The sequence below is a fragment of the Quercus suber genome, unplaced genomic scaffold (genome assembly GCF_002906115.3).
Source record: "Quercus suber isolate HL8 unplaced genomic scaffold, Cork oak 2.0 scaffold_45, whole genome shotgun sequence".
Lineage (NCBI taxonomy): Eukaryota > Viridiplantae > Streptophyta > Magnoliopsida > Fagales > Fagaceae > Quercus > Quercus suber.
This window is the reverse complement of record NW_027069510.1, coordinates 202,393-219,056: the sequence shown is the minus strand read 5'-3', so window position 1 is coordinate 219,056 and position 16,664 is coordinate 202,393.

Genomic DNA, 16,664 nt, shown 5'->3' with positions numbered 1-16,664 from the left:
ATTACCAATTTTATAACATTTTTACAGACCACATATGTGACCAGTTATTCTTCACCTAGAGTAATGCTACAAACTTTTTTATAAAAAATTTACAAACTACTGATGTAGTGAGTGGTTATGGATAAATGAAAATGTGATATTAATGATATGCCTAAATGAAAATCAATAAGAAGTTAGTCACATCAATAGTTTGTAAAAATATTGTAAAATAATTTGTGACTGTAGCATTACTCTTTCACCTAAGTCCACCATTAACGTCACTTTTTAATTTACCAATAACTACTCACTATATCAGTAGTTTCTAAATTTTTTTGTAAAAAAGTTTGTATCGCTAGCATTACTTAAAATGTAAAGATTTCTAAAATTTAAATTTTTAACAAAAGAGAGGTATTGACTTTTAAATTAAATAAATATTAAGTTAATAATTTATCCCAAAAAAAAATACTTTTGCCTTTGCGAATAATGCTAGAGATTTCAACTAGTTTACAAAAAATTTTACAAACTGCTGATGTGGTGAGTGATTATTAGTAAATGAAAAAGTAAAATTAATTTGTGGGCCTAAGTGAAAACCTAAAAGTAGGGGTGGCAATTCGTGGTCGCGTGTCGGGTTCATGTCGTGTCAACTCATGAGTATCTAACTATATAGGTCAACACTAACCCAACATGTTTATTAAACATATCAAGATTGCTTAACCCTAACACGACTCATTTATTAAACGGATCAGTCGTATCAACCTGTTTATTAGATATTATCAAAATGAAAAGAAAAAAAAAACTTAAGAAAAAAAAATTTAATATAAAATTCAGAACTAACGAGTAATTGCATCACAAATATTCAAACTAAATCATATTTCAATATCACAAATAATCAATCATAATATGTCAAAAAAAAAATAAACCACAACAACTAATAAATTTATATATTTAAGGTTTTAAAGGTATATTAGTAAAATGTCAATTAATTAAACAGGTCAAATAAGTCAAACGAGCTTCGTATGTTAAACACTAACTCAACCTATTTATTAAATGGGTCATTCATGTCAACATGAATATCACAGGAACTTATTAATACTCAACCCACAACCTACTAATTTCGTGTCAGGTTCGCAGGTCGTGTCCAATTTTGCCACCCCTACCAAAAAGAGGTTAGTCACATCAATATTTTGTAAAATAGTTTATGACTATAGCATTAATCTTTGCCTTAATATTATTGATTTTTCAAAAAAATACGTATTTAAGGACATCTCAAAATGAAATAAACAATTAACAATTTGGGATGAAATAGTGATATGATCTAAATAATCTAGTCTTTACAAATAATTCAAGGTAGAAAGTAATGCTAAAAGAGGGAGAAAAAAAAAGTATCTAGGGCATGTTTGGTTAAGAAAAAAAAGTAGTGTTTTCAGTATTCATTTTTGGTTTTTTGTGAGACCTACCATCAAAAAACTAGTTTGGTTGTGTTTTTGTACTCAATATTCATTTTCAATTTAAAAAAAAAAAAGTGGATTTAAATACGGAAAAATGAATACAAATTTTCAGTGTTTTTGATTTCTATGAATATAAATACAGTGGTATATTCATAAATACTGTGAAAACAAAAAGATTGCTTTTTTTTAGTGATGTGATGTGTGTGAGCGAGAAAAGTTACCTTTAAAAAAAATAGAAAATAATGACAAAACCCAAGTATAATGTATTTTATACTCAAATTATGTATTCAAAACAACTTATCAAATACTATTAATTGTGAAAATTAGTGTTTTTTTTTTCTATATTCAAATTCAGGATTTGAATATAAAATAATAAAAAAAATTAAAAAGTTGATACACCACTTTTTGAAACCAAACAAGCCTTTCCATTTCTGCAATTGAGGAGGGGACACGACCTTTATTTTCCCCCTCCCCTTTGCTTTTACTTCTACCCTCCTCTATCACATCACCTGTCATTTAATATGACAAAAAAAAAAAATCAAATTTAATAGATATATTGTTGAGAATAAAATTAATGGATATTATGACCTATTATTTTGAATACACGTGAAAATGGTAGAGAAGAAGCTTATAAATTTTTTATTTTATTTTTATTTTTTTAGAAAATAAGAAACTTTGTAAAGAATAGTATGCAACTTTTTTTTTTTTGTCATTTTTTTTTTCTCCTTACATCCAAACAAACATTAGAAGATATATTTTTTCCTCTATTTCCCCTTTCTCTTGCCCTTTCCCTTTCCCTACCTGCCAAGGTGCTACCAAACATTATGTGAATGGTCAAAATAGTAATTTAATATTTAAATTATTTCAAATACAAATTCAAAAAAACCACCATTTAAATGGTCAATATTTTCACACCTACCATCCTATGATCCCTTTCCATTTCTTGTCACCTCAATGCTCAATATAATAACATTAGTCGATAACCAGTGCAATGTAATAAATAAATTAATATAATTTGTTTTTCTTTTTTGTGTTTTTGTTAAATTTAATTTTTTATAATTATTTTATGACATTTATTTACTATGAATGTATTTGTATATAGAACTATATATTATAACATTAGATATTTATTAATATCGTTTTTGTATATGAAGTTATATATTCAACTGTTTAAAGAATATATTTAGCTGATTAGCATGTGAAAATTTTCACTTTTCTTTTATATGTTGCATACCTCTCAAGAGTATCATAAGATTCTTCATGTGATTAAATAAATAAATAAATATTCCATTTTTTTGTGATAATGTCCTGAATAATTAATTTCCATGTTTGCATCAGCCAAAGGCAAGATTATTTTCCTCATTGATTTTACTTTCTTAATTTTAATATAAAAAATAAGAATAAACAAATATTTCATTGTATTATCCGCAATTCCGCACCTTTGGAGAATGTTGGTTGTCTAATTAAAATTTTAGCTAAAAAATAGGGAGAAGAATAAAGAAAGAAAAGGCAAGGGATTGAGAAGAAAAGTTGTGGAGAAAAACAGTTGAAAATTGTGTTATAAGCGCTGCAAATCATAGTATTGCTTGTTTTGTGTAAATTATGGGTTTCAATTAGTACAATTGATAAAAATTTTTATTGTCAAATAATAAAATTTGAAGTTTAATCGCACTTATATTAAAAACTAACTGGTATTTTAATCTAATGATAAAGACTAAATGTAAATTAAAATTCGATTGTACCTAGTGAATATATATATTTATAACAAATAATTCATTATATTATGGATTCATTTGAAATCTGTTTATTTTGTTAAAACTGAAATTTTTTTTGAAAGTATTATAAATAAAGATAAAAGTTAGTTAAAATAGCACAGTAAGACATATGAATAGTACAAAAAATAAGTTAAATAGTAAAATAAGTAGACAAAAATAATTTTTTGCCAAACGGGGGCTATATTTGTCTTTGGCCAATATTGGCTGCATGATTAGAGTTTGACTACACAAAAAAGGAGAGCGACCAGAGATACAAGGCAAAATTTGCTAAATAGACTGATTTTTAGAAGTTTTTTTGTGAGCAAAATGTGCTTGAAACTATATCGTTAGTCAGACTGTTTCCAAAAAAAAAAAGTGGAAGTCGAGTTTAAGAAACTCGACTTCTGTGCAAATGCAACTCGAGTTTCTTAAACTCGACTTCCACTTTTTTTTTTTTTAGTCACTGACAGGGTGCGGGCAAGAGAAAAATGGGTTGGAACTCGATTTTCTTAAACTCGATTTTCAAAAACAGTCCAACTAACAAATTAGTTTCACGCGTGTGCTGTTCACCCAAAAAATTCTTAAAATCATGGCAAAATTTGCTAAATAGACTGATTTTTAGAAGTTTTTTTGTGAGCAAAATGTGCTTGAAACTATATCGTTAGTCAGACTGTTTCCAAAAAAAAAAAGTGGAAGTCGAGTTTAAGAAACTCGACTTCTGTGCAAATGCAACTCGAGTTTCTTAAACTCGACTTCCACTTTTTTTTTTTTTAGTCACTGACAGGGTGCGGGCAAGAGAAAAATGGGTTGGAACTCGATTTTCTTAAACTCGATTTTCAAAAACAGTCCAACTAACAAATTAGTTTCACGCGTGTGCTGTTCACCCAAAAAATTCTTAAAATCAATCCAACTAGCAAATTTTGCCGAGATACAAACTATAGTCAGAAAAACAAGAACCTAAAGATAAATTGAATTGAAAAGAGAGATTTTGATAAATTGAATTGAAAAGAGAGATTTTGATAAATTGAGATTGATCATTATGGTGGTCCGGTGGAAGTGATCTCGTGAAAATCGTAGCTTCAAGATACAATGCCTAACGTAAGAAAAATTAAGGTCTAACTCTTCAATTATCTGTAACAACTTTTTGGTAAATTTTTTTTTTGGGGTCAAATATCTATTTATAAATCATTAAACACATTTAGAAAAGTATCATAACATAAGAGAGAAAGGAGAAAAGCCTCTATTGAAAAAAAAAATAATCTTTCTTATTGTATCTCTATTTAAGCATTCATAAATAAATCAAAAGACACATTTTTAAAGCCGACCATTTTTTATAAGTGGGGTATTTTAGAAAAAAAAAATACTCAATTTGATATTTCATGAACAATTATTCCATTTTGTTCTTTATTATGTTATATATTAATAATAAATATCTGGTGTCTTAGTAGTTGTGCATAATGATAGTATTTAATTAATTAGGTGAATACGTGACAAGTATTTATTGATGGAGTATATAGTGGAGCAAGAAAAGTGGGACAAAATATTTGGATTGTGGCATATTTGAACTCCTTGCCAGTGTTGTTTATTGTTTTCTTTAGTGAAGTTTTCTAGTTTATATTTTCACAAACACTTTCTCAACATATATATATATATATATAAGATAAATTACAAATTACATCCCTAAAGTTTGGGATTGACTAGATTTTACACCCTAAAATTTTGAAAACTTTATTTTTTCTGCCGTTAAGTGACACATCATCGTGGTGATATATTTTATTTTTGACAAATTAGTCTTAAAACTATGTCATTTTAGTGATGGCCAACCAAAGAGCTGTCATGCATCAAAATTACGTAGTTTCAAAGCTAAAATTAAAACAAAAACTTCCACCTAAACGGCACAATTTCAGCCAAAATCCTAAAATCTAAAAACAAAAACTCACCACAAAAAACTAAGTTCCCACAAATGTTCAACTACTTCAAAATGGGAACTACAAGTCTGGATGTATAGCTTTATCCACAGCGAACTATGAAAACTATTCCAACCACCTGGGATTAGCCTTGTTTTGGGGAAAAATTACAAGAAATACAACCTGAATTTCCCCAACGCACAATTGCCATGAAAAGAACGAATTCAAAATTTTCATCAGTGTCATCTTTAACTGCCAAAGTAACAATTATCCCTCTACAGCAAGATGCGGAGTACAGCAAGACCAACTGCAAATATTGAGACGAGGGTACCTATGTAATATTTGATCACATCATACTTTGCAGCTTCTAACTAGGCTTTTAATGAATGAATTTCCTGTTAACAATATTCAAAGAATTATGAATTAGTTCATAAATCAAGGTGCTTTAAGAATACATTTTCCAACGCAATCACTACACTCACTTTGTCAAGTTTGTTGGTGAGACCCATAGTTCCCATTTTGAAGTGGTTGAACATTTGTTTTGATGTATTTCTCGGCTAAGACTTACAAAGGCCAAAGTCGTCACTTAGGCTGCCTGAGTTTTTTGTTGTGGGTTTTTGTTTTTAGATTTTAGGATTTTGGCTGAAATTGTGCCATTTAGGGGAGGTGTTTGTTTTAAGTTTAGCTTTGAAACTACATAGTTTTGATGCATGCCAACTCTTTGCTTGGTCATCACTAAAATGACATAGTTTTGAGATTGATTTGTCAAAAATAAAACACATCAGTATGATAATGTGTCACTTAACGGCAGAAATTAACCGTAGTGGGTGAATTGCTAACAGACCAAATTTCAGGAGTGTAATTTGCAATTTACCCAAAAATATATATTTTCACAAACAATTTCCCAATATTCTATTTGAAGTGTGTTGGGAGATATGATTTATCTTTCATATAGATTGAATCAAAAGATTGATTAATATTTGGTGTGAATTATGAGTTCAAATAATTGACTTGTTGCAAATGGCATTTAGGCTGATTGGCATTTAATTTGTGAGGTCTCCCACTATGATCTACCAACCTAAAAAAAGACAACAAAAGCTCCGTTTGGATTGTGTTCCACGTTCACACGTCTGCGTCTGCTTCTTTTTTTTTTTTTTAGCTTTTCCAGTGAATTTCGTGCACTGTTCACAGGGCTCAGAAACCTCTTTTTTCAACAAAACTTTCATTAAAAATAGGTCTCAACACACTATTCACATATTTAAAAAATTATTTTGTTACAGTGTTTTTAATTTTCAACAAAATAAGCGGTATCTAAACGCACACAAAGTTGACTTAAAATACCATTTTTGTGTTGATTTTGTAATTCAAATATACAGAATTATTGTTCTTCATTTCACATTATTGTTGGGCATACGCTAGATCTCAATTCACAATTACAAGAAAAAATTTAAGACCACAACCAATTCCACACATATTTTCACAACTATTTGTGAATGGTAAGAAAAAAGTAGTGGATTTTTGTTTTTATTTTATTTTATGGTAGTGGATTTAATTATAAGATAGTTGTGAAAATATGTGTGTAATTAATTGTGGTCTGACAATAACTCCGGTTATAAATATGAACTCCCATTATATTGATTTGTGGTGGTGAATTACATTATGTCATTAACTATTTTTGTGTCAATGATTTGTTTTCTTTCATAGGTCATGCTAACGAGTGTCCTTAGGGCATTGGTTAAGAATCCATTTTAAGAAAGTTTTGACATCACTTTTATAGGAAATAAAAAAAGCTGTCAAAACATTAATTGTTTTTTTTTTCCCCCATAAAACCTTTCTTTAAATGGATTCTTAACCAATGTCATAAGAATACTCGTTAGTATTTTCCTTATTTCATTATAACATTTAATACTTTAGAATGAAGAAAAGAAGATCATTGAAATTCATTAACGGATAAATTTGGATGAATGTGCAAATATTGCTTTACAAAAGTCGGACACAATTTTATTTAGTTAAAAAAAAATCTCAAATTGTTAAAACAAAATTAGAAAAGACATGTTTAATGTTTTATCTAAATATCTCCAAAATCCCACCGGTTCCCATCTATTTCCTCTTCTTCTTCTTCTTCTTCTTCTTCTTTTATTTTTATTTTTTTTAATAAGCCCATCTATTTTCAACTTTGGTTGTCAATTTAAGTAATTTTTATATACAGAGAAGACCAACGAGCTAAGAGTTTTGAAATTCAATTGCCGTGATTTGTTGCTACTCTTGCAACTTGCCTTGAAGCATTTCTTTACCCCTAGAGTCCTAGTCAACGGTTACACCTCAACTCTTTAATAACGAAGCTACGAATTTATCCTTGGGTCAAATTAAAATATGACAATTAATTTATTTACATAATCTATGTTATGTTATACATAGTAGTGTAACACAAATCACGTGAGTGTTGGTCTAGTAATTTTCAAGACCTCATAAGATTCATAGGGTCCTAAGTACACATACTCAAGAGCACAGTCATACTTCTATACCAGTTTTGGTCATTCTGGACACTCACACAAACAAAAAATAAAATAAAAGTAGCAATGTAAAAAAATGTATAAACATTTTCAACATGCAAAATTAAGTATTTTATAGACTAACAGATTTATAACAAAAAGTATCAATAAACTTCATAGAATTCAACTTAATAGAAATGTGCTAAATCTCATTGTGCACGAGCATTCACAGCAGTGTAGCTATAATGCTATATTGCTAAAATTTAGCTCTACAAACACAAAAAACGTGCTGCAGCAGTGGAGGCATAACTTAAAATTTTAGATGATTTGCTACAGTGCACATCTATCTTTAGATGTGCACTGTAGCTCCAAAGCTAAAAAAAATAATATATTTTATTTGACTATTCTCTCTCCTTTTCATTAAAATATTCTCTCTCTCTCTCTTCCTTCTCTATGTTTTCTCTCTTTCTTTTCGTCAAACTCTCAGTCTCAGCTCTCTCTTCCTTCTCTATCTTTTCTCTCTTTCTTTTCATCAGACTCAGTCTCATGGCGTGATCGGCGATGGCGTGGGTCAGTGGTTGGCGATGGCGTGGGTCAGTGGTCGGCGATGGCGTGATCGGCGATGGATGGTCCGGTTCAACGGTGGTTTGGGTTTGATTCAGCGAATCTGGTTCGGTGATGGCTGATCGGCGATCGGCGATGGCATGGGTCGATGGGTGTTGTGCCTCTTGGTCTTGTTTCTTCTCTCTATCGATCAAGCTCAGATGGTGGTCTGGGGTGCTAGCTCCATCGCCAATCTATTCTGCTGTGCTGCCAAAAAAAAAAAAAAAAAATTTTTGTGGATGTTTTTTTATTATTTTAATGAGTTTTTCTGTGGTTTTTTTTTTTTCTTCTGCTATGGGCTGGTGGTGGTTGTGATGGTGTTGGTGCCGTGAGGGGCTGTGGGTTGAAAAGAGGGAAGAGAGGGAGAAAATAGAGAGAAGATGAATAGTGAGAAAAAAAAATAGCTGACTGTGGATATATATTATTTTATCGTGGTTGTTATATTATTTTATTGTGTTGGAAGATAAAATAGCTCCACTGCTGTAGTATTAGTGTAGGTAAAATAGATAAAGTGGTTTTTTGTAGTGCTAAATAGCTATAATTATTGCTCCACTGCTGTGGATGCTCTAAGAAGCCCATGGAAGTTTTCTAACAGTTTTGTGTGGCCACGCATTTGGGCCAGGTCCCGGAAGGCCTTTTAATGATTGTTAAGCTGGTACCCTAGGTTTGTTCAAAAGGAATTGTGAATTTCACACATTTTGTAGCCTAGGGGCCATAAATGACAGAACCTGAGCTCCGTGATCATTAGAATGCAAACTCATCCACTACAGAATTTTGAAGATGATTTGTACTAATGCCAATACCACAATATACCAAACTAATGTGACAAAATAAACGGGTCCATAAAATCCTTCCAGTCTTACTATGTGCTTGCTATGTTTTCTTTTGTAATTAAGCAATTTGATAAGAATGGTCCAGACCAGCAGTTTTTGCTTGTTAGCCTTAGGTAACAGCTCTACCAAATCCTACTCAGTGTAACACGGGAGAAGATGGGTTTTTGCCCTTTTTTTTTTTTTTTTTTTAAATATCTATCAAAATGCCTCCTATGTGAAACTATTTAGGGAAATGTCCTGATTTTGAAACTCGATTTTCTAACAATCAAGTTCCAATTTAAAACTAAATTTTTGGACAATCGAGTTATAACGAACTAAAAATTAAAAAATATATATATATATATATTTCTGGAACTCGACTTCCATGTGAAGTACTCAAGTTCATGGAACTCGAGTTCTTTGAAAAACAAATCAAGTGGAACTTGAGTTCCATGAACTCGAGTACTTTACATGGAACTCAAGTTCCAAAAAAAAAAATATTTCTAAGTCCACGTTCACTATAACTCGATATTCCAAAAATCGAGTTATACATTTGAAACTTGATTTTTAGAAAATCGAGTTTCAAAACAGGGGCATTTCTCTAATTAGTTTCAGACTAGGGCATTTTGATGGAAATTTTGTGAGAAAGGGGTAAAAGCACATTTTGGCCGTGTAACACGATTTGTTTCTACTCTTTTGTTTTTCATAAAACGCTATAGCTTTTGGTTGTGGTTTGTTGTAGCTCTTATTCATTGAGGGTGATTTGGAGATAGTCATCAACTCCGATCCTTACAGGACGAAGCTAATTCTGTCCTCTTTTGGTCACCTACTTCAAGATGCTAAGTGTCATATAGAGACATTTGGCAATATGTTTTTTTTTTTCTGATGTTAGGCGTGATGGTAATTTTGTAACGCATAATCTTGCTAGACATGTTTTACATGTCACATATTTTTTGGTTTGGATAGAAGATGTTCCACCAGTAATTCTTTATGTTGTAATTCAAGTTGACTTAGTTTTGTTTCATTGAAAAAAAAAATCCTCAATTTTCTTCTATATATATATATATATATATTGTCAATGATTGCCAACACCTAATAAAGGAAAAATATCTTTGGTTAACACAAAAAATATGGTTATTTTTAGAGATTGTTTTTCACTCATTTAAACAAAAACAAAAAAAAAAAAACAAATCTATCTCACCTTAAGCTAAATAAGAAAAGTTAATATATATATATATATATTTTACTTATTTAAGGTTACTACCAAACATAGGAAAATATAATAGTTTTATATAAAACATTTTTTTTGGAAAATGACTCATTTTCTAGAAAATATTATTGTTGAAACAAATAGAGCGTTAATTGGTGAATGTTTGACTATATAATAACATCATTAACCATTGTGCACCTTTGGTGTGATGGTCATTCCACAATTATAAGTGCTTATAGGGTATGAGGGGACAAAAGTCGGAGTTCAAGTTCCTAAGAGAGAGTTTCACATACATAAACTTAGATTAGACTAGAGTAAAATTTTTATCTTGTATAATAAATAAATAAATAAATAAATAACACCATTAACTACATGCTTTTGCCATATATTTTTTTAGAGGGTGTTTAGTAAGGGTATTTAAACAACGGTTTTCATTGTTTAAACAATATAATATGTATTTTTACAATACTTTTTCATCTCATGTATTCCCAAAAAACTTAAACAACATTACTAAAACAACATTACTAAATAGCCCCTCAATCGCTTAGTTTTTGGAGACACCATTGAATTTATTAGGTAAATTTTTTTTTTTTTAGGAAATATTATGAGGTAAATTTCTCAGCTCATGAAAGGACAATTTTTATTTCTCCAATTATATGACTTGTATTTTTATTATACAGGGAACCAAATATAAACCAAGGGGGCAATGGCGCCAAAACAATTTAAAACTTTAAATAGGTTTTTTTTTTTTTTTTAATAAATTTTTTTATTTTTTAGACAGAAGATTTAAAGAAAGAAATATATTTACTATTTATAGACAAAAGATTATTAAATTTGGATTAAAATTTATTCCAGGCCCCTCCATATTGAAAGTTGACCCAACAAAATTTTTTTTTTTTTTTTGAGAGATGATCCAACAAATTTAAAAAACTAAAAGTCACTTAATTAATGTTTTCTAGTGGGCAGTGACCTCTTTCAAAATAAATAAATAAATTGATTTCTATATAACATGATTAACCACCGTACACTTTTGGTGTGATGGTTACTCTACAATTATAACTGTTTATGGGGTATGAGGGGACAAGAGTCGGAGTTCAAGTCTTTAATAGGGAGTTTTATATACATACACTTAGATTAAACTATAGTAGAATTTCTATCTTGTATAATAAATAAATAAATAACACCATTAACTACATACTTTTGCCATATATTTTTTTAGGGGGTGTTTAGTAGGGGTATTTAAACAACGGTTTTCGTTGTTTAAACAACATAACACGTATTTTCACAACACTTTTTCACCCCATCTCACGTATTTTCAAAAAATTTAAACAACATTACTAGAACAATATTACCAAACGGCCCCTCAATCATTGAGTTTTTGGAGACACCATTGAATTTATTAGGTAAATTTTTTTTTTTTTTTAAGGAAATATTATGAGGTAAATTTCTCAGGTCATGGAAGGACAATTTTTCTTTCTCCAATTATATGACTTGTATTTTTATTATACAGGGAACCACATATAAACCAAGGGGGCCATGGCGCCAAAACAGTTTAAAACTTTAAATAGGAATTTTTTTTTTTTTTTTTGAGACAGAAGATTTAAAGAAAGAAGTATATTTACTATTTATAGACAAAAGATTATTAAATTTGGATTAAAATTTATTCCACGCCCCTCCATATTGAAAGTTGACCCAACAAATTTAAAAAACTAAAAGTCACTTAATTAACGTTTTCCAGCGGCCAGTGACCTCTTTCAAAATAAATAAATTGATTTCTATATTAAAAAAAAAAAAAGTATGAATGCGCGTAGAGTGTTTTTTGGTTTTTTTGAAATGACGTTGTAGCTATATTAGCTATAATTTTTTTTTTTTTTTAGTCATTGGTTTGTGTATTTATTTATTTTTATATTTATATGAGCTGGCATATATATTGTTATAATGCGTGTAGCTACAGTAGCTACCGCGTTTTTTGGTTTGTTCAATTGACAAAGTAGTTATAGTTTTTTTTTTAGTAATTTTTTTATAATATTTATATGAGCCGGCCTATATATACTGTTATACTAACACAACAAATTTTGCAATATTTTCACAATTATTAAGGTGTCAATTTATTATAGGTCGAAATAAAATAATAAATGTGAGACTGTGACCTACCACAACTGAAAATAAATGTTTTGTGAAAATGTTGTAACACTTGTGGTGTGAATGTGTAAAAGCTATTGTACTTTTTAGTTTGCTCAATATGTACTGTTAATCTTCATTGTTTTGTTTTGTTTTGTTTTTTGTTTTTTTTTTTATTTTTTCATTTTTCGATTTGTACTTTAAGAAAAAAAATTGTATGAGTTGGCATATGTATTATTATACTGACACAACAAATTTCACAATATTTTCACAATTATTTAGGTGTCAATTTCTTATTGGTCGAAATAAAATAATAAAATATGAGAATGTGACCAACTACAACTGAAAATAAATGTTTTGTGAAAATGTTGTAACACTTATTGTTATCACAATATTTTCACAATTTTTGATATTTTAGTTTCTTATAGATCAAATAAAAAAAGGCTAAGTCCACAACATTTTCATATTAATTTCATAACAAATCATAGGTAAACTATTATTGATGGATAATAAAATGATATTAGTCATAGATCCATTTTAAAATCAGTAACAACTTGCCATATAAAATTTGTTATGAATATATTATGGAGATAGCATTTCTATAAAATAAATAATAATATATCAAACCGAAACTTACCACGGCTAAAAATAAAGGTATTGTGAAAATATTGTGACATTTTGTTGTGTTCACAGACTTATTTTTTGGTTTAGTCAACTTTGGTGAGCAAAAAATCACTGTTTCATGCATAATTTTATTCTGTTGGTTTTTTTTTTGTTGTTGTTTCTTTTAATGCATAGTTTAAATTGGTTGTTTTAATTAAAAACCAATAGCAATTTACCACCTAGGACTTGTTGTTAAAATGTTGTAGATGTAGCATTACTCTATAATAAAATTATAAAAGATGATACCATGGCCCACCATAGCTAAAATAAAGGTATTGAAAAAATATTATGACATTTATTGTGTTCTTGACTTTTTTTTTTTTAGCCAATTTGTTGAGCCAAAATTCATAGTTTTATGGACAATTTTCTTGGGCTAACTTTATATATATATATTTTAACACATTGGTTAAAGTAAAAACACATAATTTTACTAACAAAAAATAATTATGTAAAAAAGTACTTTCCCCCTTTATATTTGAGGTAGTTTCATCCCCCCAACTTTAAAGTTGAATAATTTCCTCTTTTATATTTTGTAGACAAGTTATAGTCCCTACTATTACTCTCTTATTTAAACCTTAACAAAATCTTATGATTCGTAGAATGTTTCATTGTGTAATATCTAAAATGCCTCATGAAATTTTAATGTCCCATAAATTTTCTTCGTGTATTTTGGGTTTTATATGTTAGTCATACTTAGAAAGTAAAAATAGTGATGTATGGTATTCTATTTGTTACCTAGATAACACTAATTTATTAGTGGTTTAAATCTTCTAAATTTATAATTTTATCTAATAGAAACTTCAATGACATATGTTTTTTGTTATTTTTTTATTCTTTTAAAAATTGTTTTCTCTCTTAAAAAGGTATTCATTAAAAATAAAGTAAGCTAAGCATCGTAGTTAGGCTCATAAAATAAAATGATAAAGAAGGAATTATGAAATCTGAATAACAAAATATTGGGGGAAAATGGGCTTTTGCCCTTATTTTTTAAAATATCTAGCATAATGTCCATGTTTTGAAACTATTAATATTGAGTTACACTTAAAAATATACATATTACTCGACTTTGAGAATATTGAATTTTACACAAAACTCAATTTTTGTTAAGATCACGTTTCAAAAATAGGGGCATTTTGCTAAATAGTTTCAAAACTTGAGTATTTTATTGTATAGTTTTAAAATTAGGGGTAAATGCCCATTTCCCCCCAAAATATTCATTGCAAATGGTTGTAGGTATTTAATTTGATAAAGAGTTTCAATTGTAGCATATGTCATCATTTATTGCAAAAATTTAAATATTGTGACAATGTTTTATCTAAACTTAGTTGTTTATTGTTGGAAGATGACGACATTTGTTATAATTCTTAGTAGAATTTTATTGTGAGTAGATATATACTGTCTTTAGTAAATAGGTTATAGGAAATAAAAAAAGTATTTTATATCAAATGATATCACGTCATCCGTATCAAAATCCAATAAACAAGAGACATGTGTACAAAAATAACTACCTACTAACACATGTCTTTCAATTGTTAGTGAGTTAGTTATTTTTTGTTGATATGCCTTACACTTATTAGAGTTTGATACCTCTGACATGGTATCATTTGATACTAAATTCCTTCTATTAAGAAATTGTTAGTGGCGAAAAAGTATACCATGTTTTGGTAATACCAACTTAGTAAATGTTTTAGTATTTCTTACCCAATAAATGAGTGACATCTTTTTCAAAAAATCACATCAAATTACTTTAATAAATGATTAATTTATTTTCCCGATAGTATAAAAGATTGTAATATTTATTGGAGTAGTCTGATGTGATTTTTTGACATAGACTCATTTATTAGGTAAAAAATACCAAAATAATTATTGAGTTAGTATTACCGAAACATGATAAACTTTGTCGTTAGAAGTCACGTGCAATCCTTACCAGTGTTTGTAATAAATCCGTAAGTGTTGTTGGAATCAACGCGTTTGGCTTTTATTTATTTATTTATTTTTATATAATATTAAAATTATTGTTTTTGGTATTTCCAAACGTTACTGTGTATGGCAATTTGGTTGGTCAGTGTTTGGAACACAAAGGGAGAAGTTTGAAACTTTCATGTCGTCAAATTGTTGCTCGTCCCCACCTAAACGACTCATTTAGTTTCTTAAAAAAAAGGAAAATTAAAAAAAAAAAAAATTTACAGATCAGTGGTCAAATTGTTAATTGGTTAACAAAGTGCCTGCTAATGGGAAAAATAGCTTGTAATGCCTTAGTGGAGAAATTTTCTCAAAATATTATACTGAAATACAAATGAGTTTTATTCTCATATATCCTGCTGACTTGTGCTTCCTGATATATAGGCTTGTTCATGAGACATTCTACTTGATTTTAGCCATATTGCCATCATGGTCATTTTGGGCTTATAACATGGTGTGTCGACACTCTATTTTGCATCTCTTATGACTCAAAACTAATAAAGAATTCTCATGAGTTACAATGTCTTCTTCTCCTCTCCAAAGAAACTTAAAAAGGAAAAAAAAATCAGGTAGAAGTAGAACTACTGAACTACCATCAACTCAGTTGGCTGGTTGGCCTTAGCATACTTTCTTCAAGTACAAAGGTGGAAGCTATTTGAAAATTTATGAGAAATTTTCTAAGGCACTAAGCAGAAATCACAAGAAGAATATCCCATATGTTGGTTCTCAATGATTATCCATTGTTCTTCCACTCATCATAGTCAAAATCACCACCCGCAACACCATCAAAATCTGAGAACTAGAATCTGGTCAAGTGGTGCTATGTATTTGCAGTTTTTGCCTACTTGAAAATGGTTGGAGAAGTCCATGCCCAAAACCCAAATTCGGATACTTGAAAACCTCGAAGATTTTGAAATTTTGTAAGAGTAATTCTAGTACTACAAACTAATCTGCCACATGGGACAGTTGTGGCTTACTTTTTTTTTTGAACTCAGTTGTGGCTTACTTTGTGGTACTAGAATTACTCAAGTTCAATATGAGTCATGCTCCCCCTGCCTTCTAATTAGAGAACTCGTCCACATCCATAAACCATGCTTGGTCTTCCGCCTGCCCTGCTTTTGGATCAGCCTCTACCCTTTCGGGTTCTATCTTTTCATGATGCATGAACTCTACCACAAAGTTTGCCAATGCTTGTTCTTTGATAGCTATCTTTGGGCAATAACTCGCTCAGTTCAACTGACCATTGCATGAGACAACTAGTGGCATCTAGCCTATAGAAGGGCTTTTTAAGCAGGTGGTCAATCATTACAACAATGATATGTGAACATAGAAATAAAGTACTACACATAAGAAATTGTATCTAAATTTCATGTTAATTTCAATAGCTATTTTCTTAGAAATCACCTTATAAATAGCATTACCCAAACTAATAGGTCCAGAGCTTATTAGCATTTAAAGCACTATCAAACTTGGGTATTAAAGCAATAAAAGTGTGATTTACCTCTTTTAACACAGCCATTAGCAACTGACATGACTTTATTTTTCCAAAATTGGCATTAGCGTTTATAAAACACAACAGACATGATTGCTTTGAGACTTCCCAAGCTGAACATCGCTTAAATTAACTCAGCAGTTTCATCTTTTGTGATGAGCTGAGGAATAAGACCCTTCAAAGTTCAATCCATAGAAAACTGAGGAGAAGATGTGAAAAGA